At 39.5% G+C, this 24,758-nt stretch overlaps 1 long non-coding RNA gene across 1 annotated transcript; it reads left to right on the plus strand.

The window, feature by feature from the left end:
• The first annotated feature begins 3,841 nt into the window (after window positions 1-3,841).
• Window positions 3,842-24,606, plus strand: LOC143418357 (uncharacterized). Its single transcript, XR_013098322.1, has 3 exons — window positions 3,842-4,211; window positions 5,353-5,425; window positions 23,303-24,606. It is a non-coding gene; the product is annotated as an uncharacterized LOC143418357 (long non-coding RNA).
• The last annotated feature ends 152 nt before the right edge of the window (window positions 24,607-24,758 follow it).

Consider the following 24,758-nt stretch of genomic DNA (forward strand, 5'->3'; position numbering starts at 1 on the left):
CGTCACAGCGATGCGCCGAAGGCTGTCCAAATTACTACCATATCCCAGAATTCATAGCGCGGCCCAGCCAAACTCCAGTTTCCAGCAATGGCGGCCGCTACTGAGTTTTAAAATTACTCATACTAATCTTTCAGGGTCACAAAATAAACTTTTAACATATTTTCAGGCGAGAAAGTAGTTGTGTAAACATCAAATATCTGCTCGGTTTATCAAGATATCCCATATTTGCAAAAGTGCTTCGACGTTTTCAGAGGCGTCTGCTACCCACCAGCTCGACAGCTAGCCGGGAGCTCGAGGGTTACTGATGCGGCCGAGAACGGCACAACTCCCGGCACATCATTTTCAGATCACTGCGGAGTTTCGCTGCTCGGGTTAAACGTAATATATAAGTCACTTAGACAACCTAAAAATGTTATTGTTGGGCTTTTTTCAGTGTTTTGTTTGTTCGTGAGTAAATCGGTTTGGCTGAGATTAAAGTTATTAGATTAGATAAAATAAAACTTTATTAATCCCCCGGGTGGGTTCCTCCTTGGTTTTCACACAGCTGACTAAACGTCAAACAGAAAACTTATTAAACAGAAGTATGAGACAGTCGAGAATTTACACCAGTGTCTGGTTATATTTTAGATAGCAAGAAGCAGACGGCCGAGTTTATTAAACTCCACCGAGACAGCGGTGACGCTAATCAGAACTAGACCGTCCAATTTCACGCCTTTAAATTTTAAAGGCGTGTTTGTGTGTGTGTTTATACAATTGCTATTATGTTTGCACTTTATGTGTAATGTTACTGACTGCAGAGATCAGTAAGATGTGTGTATTTTTTATTTATTAGTTTTATTTATTTAATATTATTTTTTAATTTAATGACTGTCTAGTAGTTCACAGATGTCGAAAAACTGAGTGTGGTAAAGCCACTGATTTTTTTTTATGTATATTTCTGCAATCTGCACATTGTACTGACTTTCATTTTAATGTTTACACCAGGGTTCCTTGTCAGCACTTTATGCTCAGATGTTTGTAAGCTAAAAATAAACTATTGTGTATGTTCAAATATACTGTTGTGATTGAAGAAGTTAAATAAAAATGTCAGTCATCAATTCATGCATCACCTCATGTCATCATAACAGAGGTCTGTCTTCCAGGAAAGAACAGTTTAAAATTAATGTAATATAGTATTGGCCATACTATATGATGTATTGCTTGTCTTTGTTTAATAATACAGAAGACAAAGACCTTAAAAAATAATCGCATATCGCATCGCAATCGCAATATTGGGGCAAAAAATCGCAATTAGATTATTTTCCATAATCGTTCAGCCCTAGTCCTGACGTAACGAGATCACGTCGCGGCAAATATTGTGCCAGAGGGTCTGGTGGTTGTGACACGCTCACTGGAAGCATATGCCGGGGTGTTTGTGATTGAGCACCTATATACGTGCGAGGGTTTGTTCTTTCGACGTCGGTCTTCAATTCAGCTCTGGTCAGTTTAGACAGGTTTGTTGTGGGTGGATGCGTCCCATTATCCACTTCAGGCTTGGGCTTGCTATTGCTATGTTGGAATTCCGCTAAGCTTACAGGTGGATGCCATGTTCTGAAACTGTCTTGTGATTCTGCACGGTCTACAGATTTAACAGGTGGGACAGATACTGGTGCAAAGGTAGACCGATTCTGATCATTTTGAGAGCAAACATATTCACTAGTACGTTGCAATCTAAGCCTGTCTTCTGACTCAGATTTCACATTTTCTACATTTCCATGCATTTCTGCTACATCTTCTAACACCTGTGCTTCAGCGATGGCTGCGTCTGCTTCACGATTTAATGTTAGCACTTCCAGCTCTGTATCAATTCTAGCGGCTTCCAACTGATTTTGAGCTTCTCTAGTTTTCCTTTCTGCTTCTCTAGCAGCCTTTTCCAATTTTAATTTAGCCTCCTGGCTAGCATATGATGCTCGTACCTTAGCAGCTTCTGCTTTAGCTCTGGCGCGAGCCGCACTTACAGATGATGCTGATGTCACGTTGCTCCTGGTATTTGATACCGATGACTTGTTGCTTGCTGCCATCACGAACACGTAGGACCATCGAGTGCCGCCTTTTCACTGTAGTGTTCTGTTGCAGAGTGTAGCAACTCCGATAAAAAAACCAAGCTAAACCTCTGTCAATGAATACACGAGTCCGAGTAGAGTTGACCTTTTACTCAGAATCTTCATTTGACAAGCGGTGAAAAGGCGTTGCCTGAACAATGTTCCCAAGTGGATGGCTGTGGATAAGTCTCAGAGCAAGACCGCATGTCACTCTCCCTCTTAGAGATCCAGGAAGAGGAATTAAACAGGAAATGAAGCAATACAGGTAGCCCACCAGGAAGTGAGGTTATTAGCAAGTTCACCTTCAAAATTAAAGCTTCTTAACATTTTTAACTCTTTTTACTGTTCTTTCTAACTTAAATACATACAAAAGAATTACTTTAAGCAAACATTAAAGATAAATGAAATAAATGCCTTTGAGGCATCACACCTGTGTTTCTTTGTGTCAGTGTCGCGTCGTACTCTCAACTTGCTGTGTGTTTGTAATGTCCTGTCCTCCAGCACCTCGGTTTAGAGGTTTGTTTTTGTAAGTTTTATTTCGTGAATCTTTCCTCCAGCAATAAAGCTGCGTTTTCAGTTTATTCCCATCTCCAAGAGTTCTGCAATTTTGGGTCCACCACTTCTGCTTGCCACACAGCCAACCATGACAGTCTCTTCCATTCAATGGCTCTGATTAAAACCCAAATTAAAATATTTAATAAAAAACATGTGTTTTTTGTGAAATTCATAAACTTTAAACACCACTGCTACATCAGTGAAGAATTTTAGGTTAAAAGAGATTAGGTATGGAGAAAAACACTTTTTTTGCACTACCACACCCACCTGTGTGACTGGGCTTGTAGTGAGAAAGCTCTCTAAGTACTCAAATTAAATAGAAAAGCACTACATAATTGCCAGTCTGTTTACTAGCCTGCTGAAATCCTATCTTTGTTAGAGTAAGTACACAGGGTACATATTGTATTACATGGAAGCGTACTAATGAGAGCATCTGGATTAAGACCCAGTGCTATTTTAATGCTATATAGGTGATTACTAACAGATTACTGGCAGAGAGCTTTCTTATCTTTCTGCCAAATCTGGTTGGAGTCAGTGAAAGTGGGTCAAATAGATGTCATTTCTCTGTATACTTTACCCTGTAATAGCACACTATACGAATGTCGAGACATGGACAGTGAAGATCAAGAACGAGCTATAGTGGCAAAATTAAAAAAAAAAATCACATAACTTACACAAACCTACATAAACAAGGACAGACGGGTAGAATGGTGAGACACATCTCCCGACCACCGAGACGTGACAGCGACGTGAAAAGTGAGGGTGAACACGGAGAGCCACAGAGTCTGCATGAAAAAAAATGCTATTATGAGCTGCTAACGGGAAAAGAGAGAAAATATCACTTAGGAGCGGTCTGTGGGTGGTTGTGTGTTTAAGAGCATTTTTGTGTGTGCCACCTCTATTTCCTTATTCACTGTGACTTTTCAAAAAATCAGAAGCAAGCCAAACCCTGTCCTGTGTCACTGCGGGTCAATGTTTCTCTCTCTCACAATAAGACAGTGATTTGTGTGTTACTATGAATAGGCCCTGCTGACCTGTCAGTGGCTGGAAACAGAGACCTGAACCAGGAGGGGAGGTTGAGCTACGAGAACGGGTGTGTGTGCATCCTCAGGGTGTGTGGTCTCAGATGAGCTTGACCTGCTTTTAAGAAGATCATTGTGCAATGCCTCATGAAATCTGCTCCAGACTCCAGTTGCTTTCTCAAAGATCAGCAGCAAGACTTTCAGTAAGACTTTAGGAAGAAGAGATCAGATAACAACTCGTATTACATGTTTCAACCAAGCAGAGAATTATCTTAACACTGCAACTTGTACAGCTGTTACAGTCTCCCCATACATGAACACTGCGCTGGGGTCATTAACTAAAATTGTATTCAGACTTAGAGTTATACACGGTGACTATTATTGACAGATGGGTGCAGACAGAGGAAGCTGTAGCTGTTACTGTATGCTAAGGCATCATTATCGCTAATTCGCTGAATTTGACCTCTTGCAGTGCGGTTTGGAGCCTTTTTATTGGGTTTATTTGACTAACAGGCTTTCCCAGTCTGTGTCTGGAGTCTGTGCTCCAGTTCCGGTGAGTAAAATTCTATTTCTATGTCACTTAGCACAAATTAGCTAATATCTATGTCCGTTTGATACACTTAAATGGTTTCTAGAGACGGATTGGTAACCAAGCTTGATAGTGTTAACTTAGCACCCCACCATCTTGTCCAAATATGGTCACATCTAGCTCAAAAAACAAAGACGCATTGGCCATGATGCCAAAGTGCAGCCGCATAACGGGACAAACCTTTGAGTAACGTTACGTTAGCTAAGTCCACCTCTTATATAAAGTACATAAAGGTTTAGACACATAGACCGTCCGGCCCTCAAACGCATCATAATAATTAAATAAATATCTCAGCTTGGGGAATTTGTTACTGGAACATCTGAAAATACTGTAAATTCAAATGTTATGGGGGAAAAAATGTAAAACACTAACCAACAGTGACCAACTTCTGTCTCTTCTCCAGCAAAATGTGTCACTGTCAGATGCCTGCCCCTTCATATTGGGAACAGCACTGTTGACTCATGTCCTTATTCTTAGCACTCTGCATCAGATGTCCTCTTTGTATAGTTTGGCTGGGGTACTATCTATTTCAGCCTTCCTCTACAGACAAACATAGTGTTAGTGGTGAGAACGTGAGGCCACCGAGCTGTGGCTTTCTCATGGTCTCGCATTTGTGAGCGTATTCTACTTCTACCAATGGCAGAAAAAAACTGCTTGACTGGAGTTTCCCCGCTCATTTTATATTCAATAAAGGAATAATTTGTCATTTTGAGGAAACATGTATTCAGTGAGAAGATTTAAAGTATCATAACTTACCACAAAGCTCCAACCAGCATCTGGTTACCTTTAGAATAAATACCGGAAAGGGGGTGTTACTCTAGTTCTGTTATCTTGTTAGTTAAATTAGTGCACATGAATGGTAACAGCATATTGTGCCTATGTGACCAGTTATTGGCCAGAAAAAGGGATTTTTAAAAAAGCATAGAAAAAAATATGTTATACCAATGTGCATATCAATGGGTGGATGACACTTGCAAAGTATTTGACTGTTCAAATAGCATAATGGCATTAAAGTAGTCTTCAGGAATAGTTCTTCTTGCTTCTTGAAGGATATTCAAAGCTGTTCTGTTGATGTTGGCTGCCTTTTGCTCTGTTCTCTGTCAAGATGATCCCAGACTGCTTCAATAATGCTGAGGTCTGGGCTCTGGGGAGGCCAATCCATGACTGGTAGTTTCCCAGTATGTATTTTTCTATATAGGTATGCTTTGAGTGCATTGGTAGTGTATTTGTGTTCATTGTCCTGCTGAGAAATGAAGCCGTTGCTAATGAGATGCTTTCTAGATGCAGCCCCAATGACAGAGCCTCCCAGCGTGTTTTACAGATAACTGTAGGCACTCATAGTTGTACCTCTCTCATGACCTGCTCTATACATATTGATAATGATTTGTTCTCCATATTTTGAATTTGGAGTCATCACTCCATAATTCTTAGGTTCTTGTGTAATTTGGCATAGCTCAGCCCTTTCTTCCTGTTTCACTTCCCCGAGAGAAGCTTGTTCACAGCCGCCACTCCTCTTAAACTATTTCTGATGAGGCTTCAGTGAACAGTTGATGGATCAACTGAAGGGCCAGATGCCACGTCTTCCTTTGTCCTCCACTTGTTCAATTTCCAGGTGATCACCTTATTGGTAAAAAAAAAAAAATACAATTTTGTGTTATCTTTGGCATTTTTCACAGATTCAACTAAAAAATGGGAACAAATCCAACGTTTTTGCAACTGTTTTCCAGCAAAAAGTGCCCAAAGATGCAAATTTCTTTGCTTTTTTGTTTGTTCTGTAGATTTTAAAAATTGACAAGAAAATCTGACTTCTTAAGTAAAATATAAAGAAACAACAGCACCACATTTCTGATATAACTATACTTTTTATTTTTATTTTTAATTCATACACAACATGAACCTGAACCCCAAAACAAAAAGAGGGAAAACTGGATACATCAGAAACAGCAGTCACTGAGCCGTAAGAGTGTAAACTCAAAGGATTGATAGTCTACTATAGTCAAACAGAAAATCCATCATCTATAACCAAGATTTATTTTCTCAGAGTGAAACTCTGTCACTCAATGCATCAATCTTCCTTTGTGAACGAAAGCACGAGACTCTCATATCTGATTACACCAAATAGATCTGCATTTTATCAAGAAGCCTGTCATAGATAGCATTTGCCTGGACACTCCCATGTGGCAGACTTTTGCTGTTCGGGCTGCCGAGCTGACATAGCTGTGAAGATCTTCTGTCATCTTAACCCTTGAAGCATTTCAGTTTCTGTTCTGTTCTATTTGTGTCTCTATTATAGCATGTGGGAATTACTATAAAAATGATTCAAGTTTAATTGCAATAAATACTGCTGTGCTCATCAATCAATTAGGATTATGGCAACAAAAAAAGCTAAAATATTACGATACAGAAAAGTTTAAGCATCCCTGCTGCGCTATTGCAATAGCTGAAACTGTCAACAGCTTCATCAGATGTCAACTTTAAATATCAGTCTGTCAGTGAGAAACCCCATACTGGTGGAAATAAATGGTTCATGCTGAGTTTCAACCATGTGACAGCACTCTCCAGAGCTTCTATTACTGGAACAGGAACTGGATCTGAATGGTTGATGGTAATTTTTTCTCGTCTGGTACGTGTCTAATATAATTTTAGCTCTCAATGGGTTTTCGCTTTTTTCTTTCTTTTTCTTCTTTTTCTCCAGAAAAAGCTGATTTAAAAAACATATATGCTTATTATTGATATGTTTTTTAGTCCCTGAATCCTCTGTTTATCTGCAGAGCTTTCATTTTACATCTTTGGAAATATTTATGGCAAATAGCTATAATAGATAATAAAGCCTTTGAGTCTCAGAGTGCACCTGCATAAACTTTAAATCCATATATATATATGTATATGTATATATATATATATTGTAATTCTGCAAAGGAGACTATACAGTTGTGAATAAATTAAAGGCTTTTATCCACAACTGTCCCCTCATCTTAGATGTGCATGCTTCTCTGCTGAAGAAGTGATTTTGTTTGTTTTGTAGAAAGGAAGGATCGCCCTCTGCTCAGTGGGTCTGCTAGTATATGGAAAAGTATTAGAAATAAAAACCAGGCTCTTTGTCAAGTTATTTTATTTTTTGCTTATTCTTAAACCGTGTTCAGCCACCCAGATTAAACTCATGGATGTTCATTTTGTGGGTGCTAAGGGAATTGGTTGCAGACAAAATTTCAAAGTGTTCCAATTTTTTAACCTCACAAATTTGATCTTAAAATTGTTCTCTGGTCTCACCCATAAACACATATAAAAGCATATATGCAAACAAGCATCATATAATCAGTGTCTGAAGTTCCCCGTGAAAGGGAAGTCAGGAGTCTAAATGATGATCTTTATGTTGTGGTTCGCTGAAAGCCTGTGGTCTCAGTAAGCCTGTATATGTTTCTGTTTTGTGTGTGTGTGCGTGTGTGTGTGGCGCATGCTGGAATGCACCCACCCATTACTGTGTCTATTGTGTGAGACTGTCAAGCCACCATGAATACAACTGCCGTTTCAATTGCAGGGTGGGAGGAAGAAGCTTACGACCTAAGGATGACATTATATGTTCATCTCTGGCTTAACGACCCTGGTTACATTCTCAAAGGTTACAGTATGAAGGAGAGATGACAGAAAATCCAAATCCCATAATACTGCTCTGTGCTCACTGCAGCTAGAAATGTCTGAGGTTGTCCACTTTGAGTGAACAGGAGGCAATATGCTCTTCTTTACTTTCTTCATTTTCAATTATTTCCATTATATTTAAATTCACCTTGCATGCATCTTTCTTCTTTTACTTGTGTTTTTATCTAAAATGAATATAAATAAAAAGCAATACAGATAACACATTTCCCATCCACCGACTACAGGCTAGTTTGCTTAGGCTAAAGACTAGCTAGCAACCACCTGGCACCCACTGGCCACTAGGGAAAAGTGCATATTTGAAACCAGTTGTGTCTGCATGGTATTTGCTGTGAAATAGATTTCTAAAGCCCCTTCTCCTGGTAACCAATGGTCATTATGGGAAAGTGTGTATTCTGCAACTGGATGGCAAGTGGTTGCTATCGCTGTTGCTTGCATGAATTTGATTATTAGAGCTGGTATACAGTGCTGCAGCTGAAATCTCTCCACAACTGGTTTGGTTGTTTGGAGATAGCCTCAGCCACATGTTGTGCGAAAGAAAGGAGCTGTCAGCAAAAAGTACTCGCCAAGCAGTAATCAATAATTAACAATAGTAATAAGCAGTGTTGGGCAAGTTACTTTGAAAAAGTAATTAATTATAGCTACTAGTTACTTTTTCAAAAAGTAACTGAGTTAGTAACTGAGTTACAAGATTCTAAAAGTAATTCATTACTTGAAAAGTAACTATTGCGTTACTCCAGGGTCCAGGGTATAATTGGCCCTTTTTAACTACTTTTGATGTTTCCTCTACATTACACAAACTATTTACTTTGCCTTGTTTGGTATCATTGTTTTCAGCACAACCTCACGTGTCTGAATTTACAGTTATGTTTTCATTTTGATATACTGCATTAACACAAATGATCTAAAATCAAACAAAAATCAAATCAAATCAGAGTAGAACAAGTTGTATTTTTACTGTAACAACCACAAACCTTAATGAATCATATTTCATAACTTTAAATGCAAATATAAATTGTCAATTTGAAAATGATATGCACAAGTTTTGCAAACAAAGTTATTTGCAGCCATTTACCTTTTACCCCCTTTTAAAAAGAAAAAAACATTTCAGACTATTTACATAACAGTCAGCTGTTCTGCATTCAATAAGATGCCACACAAATTATTTGTGCCAGTCCAAATATTTCTGTCCACTATAAAGGAGAACATCACAGCCTGATACCTGCAGGTCTGACAGCAGCAGGTGTATCACTCCTATTTTCTACCTGGAGACAGCAGTCGCCTCATTGTTCTGACACACAACATAAAACTATCTACACACTACTAATGCCGTTAGTAATGCTGTTACTAGTGACACTGTTATTCCCATCACTGGTAATAAGTAATAATATTTGCTAGAATAGATACACTAGCATAAACTGAAAATCATATTTAGCCTAGAGCATATTAATGAATTTGCCAACCCCACTTTTAAGCAATCTTTTAAAGGTCCTCACTGTTATTTGTGATTTAAAAACAGATTTGCTATCTTTGGAATTACACTAGAATTCATATCATTAAGCTCTTTAAAACAAGCTGTGAGATGGAGCCATGTTAAGAAAACTTATGTGTGAGAATGATTTTGAGTTTAAATTTTGAGATGTGAAAAAATGTTTGCTTTTGTTTGTGTAGTATGCAGCAGAGGTGTGTAACATGGAGGAAATGAATGGGTTAGTCAGAATTTCTTGTGTGACGGAGTTGGCTGTCTTTTTAACTGCATAAATCACCACAGTAAAATGACCATGGTGACCTGAACACATAACCTGGTTATAAGGAGGTTATGTTTAGTGTTCCAGTCTAGGGTAGGAATGCAGACTGACCAGTACATCGACAAGTTTGCTTTATGCTCAGCTCTCTCTTCTCAACAACAAATTGGTGCAGCATCCGCATCACTGCGGATACCGCCCCAATCCATTTGTCAATCTCGTGTTCCCCTCACTATTAAACAAGACCCAGAGTAAACAAGACACCACACTTGAACTCTTCTACTTGGGACAGTAACTGCTCCCTGACATCGAGTGGGCACTCCACCCTTTTCCGGCTGACAACGGTTTCCAACTTGGAGTTGCAAATTCTCATTCCTGCTGCTTCACACTCAGCCGCAAACTGCTCCAGTGCGATTGGAGGTCACCACCTCTAAGCCAACATGAGATCATCTGCAAAAAGCAATGCTGAAATCCCGAATTTGCTTCCTGTTTTTTTCCCCTTAACTTGAGCTACCTGTAACAGAGACTTCTGTCCTGTGCTAATAACATCCTTTCTCCCCAGGCAGCCCAACTATTGGCTTCATTAAAGACTGTCTTCCTGCTGGGAACTGAGCTGGCTCATTGTTATCTCTGACTCCGCAGCCTGTCACATACTGTTACAGGGCTGTGCTTTCTGCTGTCAGCCCACATCCACCTGTCTGCCTGTTGAGGACGTTCACGTCACTGATTAATTTCTGAAGATTGTGCAAGAGTGTTTGTATTTGACAGGGGTCACTTGGGACAGCACACTGTTACTAAGGTTGCTTGGTTATTGTGCTTTGAAGTGAACTCTTATCTTAACACTAAGTGGTAGTTAAGTTTGTGCTTTGTGTCCATATAGTATTTTATCATGCCTGTATCTGGTATATGATCAGAGTCATACTTTTTCACCTTTTGTTCATCCCTCCTCTCCATATGCAGCTCCAGCCATCACTCTCTATTTCCCTCCCTCAGTTGCCTTATTTCTCCACCCATCCATGTCCCTGCTAAACTCTTTATCATGTCACCAGCCTATTCTTCATTTCCTACCTTTAGTTCCTCAACCTTTTCCCTCCATCTGCTAACTAACCCCTCACCACCCACACCCTCAAACCCTCATCCCTCTCAGCCGCTGGCCAGGCTGCTGACGTTTGCAGTAGCAGTGGAGCACAGCCAAGAACTGCCTTAAATCAAACTGATTTCCAATGAAATGCACACGCGCGCACATATGTGAACTGAGAAGTGTGCCAGGAATAGAAACAGAAGTATGAGTGCCCTTACACACACATATTCACGATTTCACATGTATAAATCATTGATACATTTTCACATAAATTGCAATTGCAAACTGCAATTCAGTTGCTGATGGAATGAATTTCAAATTGGAAACATGTTTGAAAATGTAATGGTCCTTTTTTGATGACAGCATTAACATCAACAATATTCACATAATAATACAGTCCTGGGGAAAAAGTCTTCTTGTTTTATTATATTTTGGTCAGAACATGAAGAAAAGGCTGAAGTACAATCACATTTTTATTCACCATGCAATCCGATCTGGAAAGTCTGATTGACAACAGCTTCATTTTTCAGCATGACAATGATCACAAACACACTGCCTAGGCAATAAAAACCTGTATGGAAATATACACCATGGAAAACTATTTTTCGTGGATTGGCCTCCCCAGAGCCTGAACCTCGACATTTTTGAGTGTGGGATCATCAGTCAACAGAGAACACAAGAAAAGGCAATCAACATCCAAAGAAGAGTTTTAAATATCCTTCAAGAAGCCTGGAGAAATATTCCTGAGCACTACTTAAAGACATGACGAGTGGGTTCATTTACTCTTCTCAGTGTTGAAGAGTAAAGGTGATCCTCCAAAATGTTGACTTTCAAGCTTGTTAGAACTGTACAAGCTCTGTTTCATACGTTTACCTATGCAAGTATACATTTCCCATTATCTCCTTTCCTTTTTCCAAGCAAAACATGAAGAAATGAAGAATAACTCAAGACTGCACTACTTTACATGACCTGTTTTAACTTTAGTGACATAGTTAAAGTATTTCTTTAGGTGCTTTTACATCATCGTCGTCCTTCTTGAGAAAGTTATTTTCATTTTGCCGGTATGATGCATCTAATTAAGTTTCACGTTTTGGGGATTCCTAATTCTGTGTATACAGAATTATCCTCTGATGTCTCCATTTATAGACAACATTCACAACAAAAATCTGGAAAACTGCACACATTAGATAGAGCGTGTTAAATATTTTCATATTCCCCTGAGCTCAAAACCTGTGTTAACAGACCCACATGCTAATCACGGCCCAGTCGTTGTAGCTTAGTTGCAAACAGTTACTTAGGCAAACACTCCAGTGGGTCTGGAAACAATATGGATGTCATCATTTTTGTGTCTCTTGGCCAATATCACTTAGATTTTTTCTGTTTTTCAAAAGAACACTTGATTTTTAGACATGGCACAGGGCGAACAACTAAAAAGGTCTGTCAGCTCCTGGCTGCGCTCCTTCATGTGGGACCTACAGATCACATTTCAGTGACATGGTGCGACATGACCTGCCAAAGCCCCTTCTCCAGCTTCTCCATTTACATTTCCTCCTTGTCCTCGTTTGGCTGTAACCAGCTGCCAGAGAACTCGTAACAGTTCTAGTAATCCTCCATGATGACTGACAGCACAGCAGGCACTGTATCAAAATATGAAAATGGTGTTTTATTGGCCTGCTGTGGATTGCTATCAGCCTGAGAAACAAAAAAGCATGAGTGAAAGATGAAGTATAAATTAGGGCTGAAATGTGACTGCTGTAAAACTCCACACAGAGAGGAGGCTGTCTGAGGCTTTCACCTTGCCAAACATTCCTCAGTATCATGGAGGATTGCGTTTGGGTACTGACTGCTCAAGTGTTCTGTCGAGACCACTAAAACAGTATCATTTCACTGCGCCGTGCAACGGTTTTCTGGAGTTAAACTAATTGAAACCATGCTTAAGATTTAGTCAGAGCACTTGTTTTCCTTCACCTCTTCTACCTCCTTAAGCATTTAATCCTGCTTAAGATAAAACAGTCTTTATTTCCTCCTTCCTCAAGCTGCAAGTGCAGTGGGCCACAAAAAGAGGCTCCAATTATTCCCTTAGAGCTCGGTTTCTACACACTGTCAGGACAGAAGCAATATGTTGAGTTCTCATTGTTGATAATGTAAAATGCTGGAGGATTGATGTGATGCTGTTCACTGATTCTGCACCTGTAAGCCTGTGTTAACATGTCCAAACAGCTAGCACGCAAACATACTGACATCTAAACTGAAGACAAATAGCTGACTGAACCAAAAGTTACAAAGTAGCAGGTCATCGAAAGCGGTAGTTGTGTCACTTAGTGAGAGATAAAAAATTTCACAACACTCGAGATGGAGAACTTCTGTATGAAAGCTAACTTAGGAGGAATGTGGCCTAAATGAGGGAACTCGCTTATTTTGAGACAAACCTTAAAGTCACAAGTACAAATATGTCTCTATTACAGTGTCCATATAGTGTAAAGCTTATAATGAGATCAAATATGATAACATGTTTATGTGCTAAACAGATGCACAAATAGCACGTTTCAAGATGTTTTTTCAACATTTTGAGTTCATGTCCTTTACCCAAAAGTAATCAGATTACAGTAACGCGTTACTTGTAATGTGTTGCTGCCCATCTCTGCTGAAGTGTACGCTGGCTCTGAGTGAATAAATGCACTGCAGCTGAGGAAAACACCAGCACACCGGAAAATACTACAAAAGCACACAAAACCCAACAAAAGCTGAATAAGACACAACAGAAATAGAAATAAATTCTGCAAAAGAAAATTTTTTAAATCACAAAACAAAACAATAAATGGCTAATAACAAACATGTTTCTACAGTATTATATGAATCACTGGATTTAAACAGGCATTATCTTTTCCCCTCACAGCACCGATGAACCCTTTGTTTCTTTTAAATGTCTCAGTGCAGGCCGTCACATGTTTTGGTTTCTGTAACTTCAGCACTTCAGCAGCTGGTTCGTCGTGTTGTTGTGTCCACATAAACAACTGCATTTTGTTTTATGACATTTGTTTTTTTTCTGCTTCTACTGGTTTTATATGCTTTTGCTGTGTTTTTCTATTTAGTGTTTTTTTTTTAATTGTAGTCCATTTGACCTTGCCGTGCCACCTTAAAAATGAACTGAAATCAGGTAAATAACATATATTATGGCATCTCGTTAATTATTCTTATAAACAATCCAAGAAGTGTACTTCTTGTAGGGTTATATTCTATTATTATTTTATCAATTTGTTAGTGCTAATTTGGAGTTGCAGCATCCCCACAGTAGTTTGTTTTCTTCCATCTTTTATATACAGTCTGTGGTTTTTAGTGAAACAAACAAATAGTTTTTGTTGTTGTTGTTCTGTTCTTTTGGTGACTTGTAAATCAGTTTTGGTAATGAAGACTTTCCAAAGATTATCACCCAGATCTTCATGTCCTCTTGGCTTTGCAGTGCTTCTTTTTTCAGCTCATCGCTTGGCCGCCCTGCTGTTCACACTCACCACATTCATACCATTGTTTTGTTTTTTGTTTTTTCTTGGCCTTTGTGGTAGCTGTTGTTTACTAAAGTTTCTCAACTTAAAAGGTTATTAAATGTCACTGACATGTTAACTTCTTCGCACACTGACAACAACGCCATTTATGGAGCCTTTTAAAATAAAGTTGCAATGCAATGCAGTTTGGTGTAATAACAAAAGAATGGCAATAATAAGATCCACATCACTGGGCTTGTACTTTGTCCACTTTATGGCATCATGAAATCAAACTGACCCTTCTGAGGTGCTTCTCATTCTCAAGCTGACAGAATATTTAGAAATATAAATAATTATGAGACATGTTTGGATGTTTAAATGCTGATGGAGAAGAGAGGGCAAACGCTATTGATATAAGTTGCACTGTCTTTAAACAGAGCAAGTTTTCCGTGTCCACTAGAGCCAGAGTACCTGCTTTTTTCTAGTTTACTTTTTGCTACGCGTCCGTGTCTTTTTCTGCTTGTCTGTTTGATCGGTGATGTTAGCCCGGTATAATCATGTGTTTACTTGTTGCAGTTGCTCAGTGGGCATATTTCTACAAACCATGATCCACGCAGCTGACTCAGACAGACACCAGTGCATGCTGGGCTTAGTCCATGTGTGTGTGTGCTGTCCTGTGTGAGACAGACACAGAGAGAATGGGTGGATAGGCGAGACAGAGAGACATCAAATGATGGTCCCTCCCTTCCCCCTCCTAATTTTCCATCAAACCTTGCTTCAGCACTAATGTTCTTATGCAACGCCACCCACCGAGGGCCCATCAACACCTCTCCCCCACACACACCGAGACACACACACACACATGTTATGAAGTGGGCCTACACATAAAGAGTACCCTCTAGCATCTTTGTTCTGTGTGGGAGAGAAGTGACATCATTTAGTCCACCTGTGTTGCTTGACCAAAACAAGCCGCGCAGCATTTATGCGGTGTGGCTTGTTTCAGGGTTGGGTAATCTATTGTTTGCTAATAAGACTTGGATTGCCATACCGGCTAAAGCTCAGGCAGATTTGACTGGTTAATGCAAGAGTTGGGAGAAGAGAAAGTTGGGGAGAGAGTTCAGTCAGCTGATTATTGTGCAGCTAGAGTGGAAATAAAGATTTAGATACTTAGATATATACATTTGTATTGATTTTTCGTGAAGATGAACATAAAACTTTTAATTTTCACCCCAGGGGCCTGGAGTTTCATGCCAATTATTGGTAAGAAACCGTGAACACAGCAATTCATTGGAGGAGAGGGCTTGCAGTAAAATACCTCGGAAATAGGGTAAGAAGCATATGTTTATCCAGGTTTCATGTGGCTCTTAATTGCAGAGAGAATATGAATTTGTAGTCACCCACACAGAGCGATTAATTAAGCCATTATTTCAGATATGCCCTCTGCCCAAAATGGATTGCAGAGTAAATGACTCCTCTCTATTTGTTTGTGTTATACACCGTTTTATCATGTGACAAATGATGAAGCCCCGGTAAATAGCCTTGGATGATACCTGACAGTTTGTATTAGTTTAATAAGCCTGCATGTCTTACACAACTACACAACATTACACAATGCAGTTAATTTCAGATGCCGATTAAAGGACTGGGAACAATATTTCTAAAGCAATTACAACAACAACAACAATCTTTATTTATAGAGCACATTTAAAAGCCTTGGGCATACCAAAGTGCTTTACATAAAACAATAAAAAATAAAACATTTCACACATTAACATCAAATACATAAGAGTAACGGATTATGTTCACAGATAAAAGCCACCAATAAGAGTAAACTGCAGCACATAGGTTATAGCAAGGTAAGACTGTACCACCATGATAAAAGACACCAATAATGGAAAGATAGCAGAGAATTTAATACAATACAATACAATAGGTCAATAGGTCACTGCAAGCAAGCCAGCATTTAACTGGTAGAAAAGGCAAGTTTAAAAAGATATGTTTTTAGCCGTGATTTAAAAGAATGAATAGAATCAGACGCCCGGATGCCAATCGGGAGATTGTTCCACAGCTCCGGTGCAACTAGAGCAAACGATCGATCACCTCTAGATTTCAGTCGAGATCTGGGCTGAACCAACAGTAACTGTGAGGATGACCTTAAAGCCCTAGCAGGAGCATATGGGTTTAAAAGTTCCTTAAGATAGCTTGGTGCAGTGTTATTGGTAATTTTAAAAGTAAACAACAAAATTTAAATTAAAGAAACTGATCTCTGTTTTCTTTTTTAATTTAATATCACAACTTTAACTTTTCATCTTTTAGCCACCAGTTAAACATTGAAACAACATGACAACAATTTCTAACTCTGATTTCCGAGGATCGACATAATCCTTTGATTCCAATGCTGATGCTGGTATTGGATCAATGTGACCAAACTGCTTTAGAGACAGAAACATGTAAATTCCAGGTATAAAAAAAAGGAAAGAAAGGGGAAATCACAGTGATTTAGTGATCATTAAAATATGTACAGAATATGCAAACTGATGATGATTCATCTCCTAAACCATGACACACTGTTATACCCCAAATAAACTTTATAGATTAAAACTATTGGTATCGATATTGGAAATACTGGCCCTGCATTAACTTGGTATTGGGTTTGCAATATCACATAGCACTAATAATCCTACATTCACAGCCTCTTCATATGGTCCAGTTTTACATGTTACAAAGTCTGTAATGTGACTTTGTCTTGATGAACTTTTAACTGAGAATGATAAATAAAATAGATGAAGCATTAATTTTATCTACTTATAAACTAACTTCTCAATTTAAGTCGTTTAAATAATAGGTAGGATCTAATCTGGTCGTTAAGTCTGACGTCACTAGCCGTGTCTGGGCCTAAACTCCGCTGCAGGTCCATATATCAAACGATCACTATGGCATTACTGAGAGTTGAAAAACTGTCTAAAGTCTTTCATCTGTAATAAAATGATCAGCGTTCTGCTCTACCAGGTGTAACAATTGAGTTTAACATCGAGGCATCCATGAAAACGGAATTTATGACATTTAACAGAGTTAGAAGTTAGCAGGAAGTTAGCTCGCTAGCTTCTATCTAAATACAATATAGCATGTCCTGACTGCGGGGTTTTGGAAACAAATTCAAACGTACAGCTCTGTTATCACTTCCAACATAAATGAAGACAGAAAACTAAACAGCAGTGACGTTTGTAGGGTTACTGAAGTTTGGCTAGCTGGTATATAAAGATGTGCTATGTGACCGCTAGCGACACAGCTATGTTAGCACAATATAAACAAGCTAACTTTTTTTCCACTGGATAAAAGTTAATGTAAGTGTTCATGGTGGTCAGAAACAAATGTAATCGCATGAATGCTGTAAAAGGACCAAACTTCAGCCAGGAGAACAACTGAGATAATCCATCCACAATACGAGGTTAGTCATTCATATACTGCTGCATGGGCTGGGCTGTAGTTACATCCTAAGGTTTTAAAAACTGAGCTTAAATAAATGATTAGTGGTAATAAACAGTGGTCAACAGTGATCACTGACTGTTTTAGGAGCTTTTTGGGATTAAATAGAAGAAAATAGAAAACATTAAACACAACACAAAGCCCGGAAGTAGGATTCATCACGTCATCACTTAACGACCGGATCCCATATTATAAAGTAAATGCAAATTACAAAGTAGCAAAGTTTTCTCAGACTGGTATAAAGTATAACAAGCATATTTGGACTTAAGCAGGTGTTCACACCTGTTTTCTGACGTGTACACTTTTTTTGGATTATTTCAACATCTTGTGACCATCAACAGTGCAAAAGGAAGTAGGTTTAGTGCAGGAAACTCAAGTCTGCCTTCATTTCAGCGATACTGGGCTGTTGGTTAACAGGTGTGTGGTACATTCCTCAGACCATTGCCCAATCTGAGCAGTACCGCAGACACCACTGGGGGAGGTGATACCACATCTAAAATGCTAATAATAATTAAAATAATGATAATAATAAAAGGGATAACAATGTCTTTTCAATGGTGGTGAACTTTGAAACTAGCTGCCGTGAAAAGCCAGTATACAGTTTGGACATATGTGAGTCAATAGCACTATGATGGAGAGCTGGTCCAGTAACAAACCTTCTGCAACTCAGAAAGCACAGAAAGCATGGGAAAGCACACCCTCGGGAAAATCACAAGTGCAGTAATATCTGAGGAATGTTTCCAGCTCCTTGTTGAATCTGTGCCACGAAGTTTGGAAGGAAAAACATGGTTCAACCCAGTACTAGCAAGGTGTTCCTAATAAAATGGCCAACGATTGTATATGTGTAACTGAATGAGGTCACTGATTTAGAAATACTCTCGACCTGTACTACATGTACACCACATTTTATTTACTATTGTCTCACAGTTCCCACTTGTGGCTACAGTGTCCACTCCTGACAAAAATGTAAATATTCCTGTTATAAATGGCTAAAATGAGACTCAGTTTGACTCATTTAATCCACCATCTTTTCTTGCTATTCTCTTTTTGCATTTTTTAAATTTACTGGACTGCAGACGTTTGGCGTAGAAAGTGACGCAGGAAAGTTTGTGTTCGGGCCTGCACGTGAGTGTCCCTGGCAGCCGTATTAGAAGGATGGTTGAAATTCCTTAGCCGTGAGTCAGTAAGCGTTGATCCAGCTGTGGAGGCATTTCTTGGTGATGCCCAAACAGGTTCCCATAGTAATGGTGATCTCAGCTCCCGCCATCTCTTTGTAAACAACTGACAAAACCTTCCCCTTAGAAACTGCCCGTTTACAAATGGCAGACACACGGACTGATTGCTGGTTTAATGGTCTTGAAATACGTTTTAGAGGAAAGCAGTGCAACCCTCGCAGCCCTAAACACGATTTTGGTTTTAGTGGAAGCCCTTCTCGAAGGCATAAAACTGACATAGAAGGGTCCATTCACAATTACTGCTCTCTGCCACTGCCAGCAAATGCTACAGAGATGTCTTTTTCCTCTGCGTGTTTTGACTTTCTGTCCCACTGATCCACATGGGTGTAATCCCAGACTCACACATGAGGACAGGCAGGAGAGGGGAAAAAGGTTTCCTTTGAGAACTTGAGCCTACATTAAAGCTGTTGACAAAAACACTCTACTGCTGCACAAACATACGAAGGTAAGGGAACAAAGTGTGCATCTCATGACTTGAAGTCAAAAGCTGGCCAGCTGTTTCTTTCATTAATATGTGCAAATATTATTCATGAAAGTCTTCAAAGCACAAGCCAGATAAATCCAGCCTGACTTTAAGCAGACAGGAGAGCTGTTTAGAGCGCTATATTTTCTCAGCAGTGGGAAAGACACTATAGGTAGAGTGGATTAAACACACTTTGTATGAATGCAGAAATGAATGTGAGACATCACCAGACATGCAGTGTATTTATAAAGATCAAAAATGCTGGTGGCATGAGGAAAAACATCACAGGAATATTGTGGAAAAGACTTTCATTTCTATAGCTGACCTTTTTGGTAGCTCTCTATTCTTCACATTTCATAAAGAAGGTGTGTGTTTCTTTTGTATTTCTCTGGGTTGTTGTCATGCTTTGTTGCTACGAGTGTGATTTTCCTCTCCATCTCCCTTCCTTCCCCGCATGCCTTGGCATCTCTCCTGGCTACAAATCATCCTCTTCTGAGCCTCGGGCCTTGTAGAGACAGCAGAAGATTCCTTTGCTCCTCCCTCTCTGCGTCTTTCACTCCAGCACACAGACACACACACCAGGAAGTGACGGATAGCTGGTGTCCACCAGCCCCCCATACTACCTTTTCCTCACCAGCACCACAAATTGCACCACGGCGATTAATCAGGTCGATGTTGAGTCGTGTTGCTTCGACACTGCAAAGCTGCCAAATTTCTAAAATCATCTTTTGGAGAGTTTAACCCAATAGCAGAAGTTTGTCTGGGGCAGGCGACGACCTGTTGACCTTACAAGTTGTTTACATATTTGCCAGAGATTAGTATGCGGGTAACTTAGTAACTTTGCAAATCAGAGTTCTGTTCCAAATTTTACTTCCAAAATATCGGTGTGACCCATTGGCAGGTACGGGAGTGTCGTGATAAACTACCAGGGAAACTGAAGTATGTCACCCGGAGAGGTGTGGAGAGGGAGGAGAGGCTGAGGCAGAGGACTGTGGTTTGTTTATGCTCTCCTTTTGCAGATAAGAGCAGTTGCAGTTTAAACGGCTGGGTGTGTGAGTGTGTGCTGAGGAGATCTGCAGCGTACAACACAAACCGGACAGCCCACTATGCATCAGAAAGTCTAAATATAGCTCACAGTGTGTGTATGTGGCAGCGTGTGCACAATGTATCTGTCACTCATGATGCCAGATGCAATGGAAACAGCTCATGCAATTCCTAAAAAGGCATGTATACTATATACAGTACATTAACCACGCTAAAACTGTGGCTGTTTGAAATAGCTAAAGGGCGTCAGTGCAGTGTGTTAGTGTAGCACAAGAATACATTAGAAAAAAAAATGTAAACTGCTTTTGTCTGCCCACTAAAAACAGCCCAAATGTCTTTGAAGGCAATTGTGCTTCCAATACTTAGATGTCACCTGCTAAATGACTCAACAAATGTCCCTTTCTCTGTACTAAAATGAATTTGATTTCAGTTTTATTCATATCACAACACAGTAGTTGCCTCAAGGTGCTTTTTAATGAAATGTAAAGACCCGCACCTATAGTAATACAAAGAAAACCCTCACAATCAAACAACCCCCTCTGAGCAAGCACTTGGTGACAGTGGGAAGGAAAAACTCTCTTTTAACAGGAAGAAACCTCTCGCAGAATCACGTTTTGAGAAGTGGCCACCAGCCAAGACCGGTTTGGAGTGAGGTGGGGAAACCAGGCCAAAAACAAACTAGAGCCAGAGATTAATAATGACTAATGAATTAGATGCAGAGTGGTGTAAAAACACAAAGTGATTGCCGTTCTTCAGGGTCGGTAGAGATCAGAGAGTTAGAGGTGGCATCTGTCTCCAGAATCTAAACTGGGAGCTGGTTGTGCCTCCCTTTGTAAGTTTAAATATCCAGGGAACCACAAGAAAGCCAGCAGTTGGAGAGAAAAGTGCTCCACTGGGGTAAAATGAGGTCTTTCAGATAAGATGAGCCCTGATTACTCAAGGGGAAGGATTTTAAATTTCATTCTAGATTTGAACGTGAAGATATAAAAGAAGAATAACATTTCATACTTTTTTCTCACCTCTAAAACATTTTATTTCATTTTAAACTTAGCAACTGCTTGGTGAAGACAAAAACAACATCGTGCATTCTTCTGGTTACATTCTTCTATGTCGGGCTGATATGCTTTGTTTTCCTGAGATACAGATAAGGCGTAGTGAAGAGATGTTCAGGGGGGAAAGCGCAATTCCTTCCAGCTTATCATTGCTCAATCAGCTCTAGCATGCTTCCAGAAATAGACGGGGAGAGGAGTTGGACTGAAAAGCCATTAACTGCTCCCCCACATCACCGTCTCGTGGAGGGGACCACAAGCTGGGCTGAACTCCACCTGTTTTTATGACAAGCAGGTGGGGGGGTTCTGAGAGGTGAGCTTGGCACTGGGTTTGAATCAATAGCGGTGCTGGCAACATTTCACTGTCGCACTGCTTCCAGCACATAGCTCGTCTCTCTCTTTGTGTCTCTGTTATATTCTGATCCCAGTCTCACTCTCATTTGGATTTTCCCTTGGTTGGTAAAATATATTACACTCCCTCATGCTGTCTTTGGTCGGTCCTCCCTTCTGTTTTCCACCATCCTTGAGTTTAGCTTGTAGATCAGGTTAAGAACAACTAAATATCTGATGTTGCTTTACAAAACATAAATTTAAGTAAGCAAACTGAAGAGTTCGGATGTAAAAGCCGTCGTCAAAAATCTCATACGAGCTTCAAATATCCCTAAATCCCACAGTGACCCTCTTCCAAAACAAGAGTTTTTGGCAAATAAAACTCGAAATGGCACTACCTTTTGTCGGCAAAAGCCAAAGCACCACTAATCAGAAGACACAACTCACATCATGTGACGTTCAACCAGGTCAGCTTGGATTTATCAGTTTGCTCAGACTGCTATTGTAATGCTGTTTGCCAGCTTCATGCCCGACTTCGTATCTTAACTTACTTGACGTGACAACAGGTTTTATAGTTACTGATACACTGAAGTACATTGATCATAGTGTACTTATTATTTTTTTTGTCAGTTTATCATTTATTTTTTGTGCTGTCACTTAGCAATGAACTATGATGTCATCTTGTGGATTTTGCTCAACAGCTTTTTCAATGTTTCGCTTTAATTTCTGCTCTAATGATTTCCAGTGTTAACAGTTGCATCTTTTGCGGTAGAGGCATGGACTGCAAAAGAATATCCAATTTGTTAAAAGCCAATAAATTAATTTAAGTTACATTTACAGTTAACATAACATAGGAGCCTGATTAAAAGAAAAACAACGCTTATTAAAAACAAAACACGTCAGATGGACTTAGACTTTTCTGTCTGAGCTCTTCAATCAAATTAATCCATTTACAACTTGTAATCAAATGATAAGTAAGAAGCAACAAAAGTGCATCATGAAAGTCTAGGAAGTATGTTTGTCTTAGAAGGAATGACTTCGACATTGATTTTTAGAATCAAATGTGAGAAATAATTTAATCTAGAGCTGTAACATCAGTCAGTTCAGTGGTCCATCTATTTACTGACAACGGCCAATCGTGTGCATATTGTATAAGAGATATAACTGTGCTTTAAAATGATAAACTGACTGCCTTTGTGCATGTCAGCATTCATGATATGATTATTAGTAATCATTAACAAACTAAACATCACTTGTGAGATTGCATTTATGATTGCATGTATTTGCAGAAATAGCAAACCTAATTTAAACAAGTAGCAGAAAATAACTACTGACTGGCATTAGCGCACCTTTCCCTTTCATTCCAGCTACTGGACATCTCTGATCTCAACCACACACATTACAGTGACTCATGCTTTGTATACCATGACAAATCCTGGATAAAGAGGGAGCTGATATCACTAACGCCTCCTTTCTGCCTCTGTTGCAGGAGCTCCGACTCCCAGCCCCCACCCCAGTATTTTTGAGAATGACCCAACACTTGTGCACAAACACCGTGTCACGTACCAAGATAAACACACTCCCACCAGAGCCTGTATCAGCGGCCGAGATAAACCAACACACACGCTGAACTTTGCACTGCCTATCAAGCCCCGAGTGTATCAGGGGACATGCAGACAGACAAGCAATGATGAGGCAGCCCCAAAGGGACAAAGATATGTCAGCAGGGTCGGTGCTGGCATGATACAGTTCAGCAACCTCTCATCAGAACAAACAGCAGTGACGCAGCTCTCAGTAATGGCAACCCAGGCACTGATCCTTAAATCTGATGCATTTTTTAGTCCTAGACATCAGGGTTTTTTTCTATAATTACACGTCCATCGTTGTAAATATTCTAATTTATGTGGGGGTATCATCCGATTGCCTTCCCTAGTTTGACATTACCAAACTAAATTCAAATTCAAAACTGCAAAATGAGCTGAGCATCCAAAGACTTGAGTTACCTTATATTTTTTAGTGGTTTCTGGGCTTCAGTCCACTTGTTCTGTCTTGATATGTCTATTTACATAAAATGTTTTTTCCCTGCACCAAAAGCACCCATTACCAGCCCACATCCTTGAAGACACTGAGTAAAACGTAAATAATGAACATATCTTTCACTCGGTTTTTCAGTTTACACAGTTAAAGTGATGACTGATGTCCGCCTCATCACACTGATTATGCAGTTCTGCTTTTTCACTTGAACCACAAAATATGCCACATCATTTCTCTAATCTACAAATGGGCATTTTCATCGTATCCAAGGTTCTTCTGCCTTCTATACACGCTGTGCAGAGTACACCTCAGAATCCAGTTGACTGGTTTATCCTGCCTCGACTTAAATGTGAGCCTAAGCTAAGAGGTTATCAGGGTAGACAGAGTCACACTCGCATTAAACGTGTGTGCAATGGCACTTGGCCCAAGTCTGCAGGGCGTGAAAAAAGAAAAAAGTGCCAAGAGCTAGCAGTGTTGCTTGTGTACTGGCATATCTGCGTTACAGGCAGAGGAAATAAAACAATGTGTTATGAAATGTCATGTGTAAGAGCAACTTTGTTCCTGAAACTATGTTGTAGACACGAAACCTGCAATCTCTAACTTAAAAGCACTATTCATGCTCGCTAATGACATGGCTACGCACCAGTGACTTCAGTGCACTCGCCTTCACCAACTGAACCACAAAGACCAACGACAAAGTGAACCAGGGCAATTATTTTCAAGCTTTTTAATACAAACTTAATAAACCATCAGTCTCTCTTAACATGTAAGACACTGACTCTGAATACTTTGTTATACCGTTTGTTTTTATCAAGTATTGCACAATGTAGGTACAAAATTAATATACGATTACATTTTGTCCATGATATAGCAAAAATCTTTTAAACTCTTAACAGAAAATACAACTCTCA

The sequence above is a fragment of the Maylandia zebra genome, linkage group LG4 (genome assembly GCF_041146795.1).
Source record: "Maylandia zebra isolate NMK-2024a linkage group LG4, Mzebra_GT3a, whole genome shotgun sequence".
NCBI classification, from domain to species: Eukaryota; Metazoa; Chordata; class Actinopteri; order Cichliformes; family Cichlidae; genus Maylandia; species Maylandia zebra.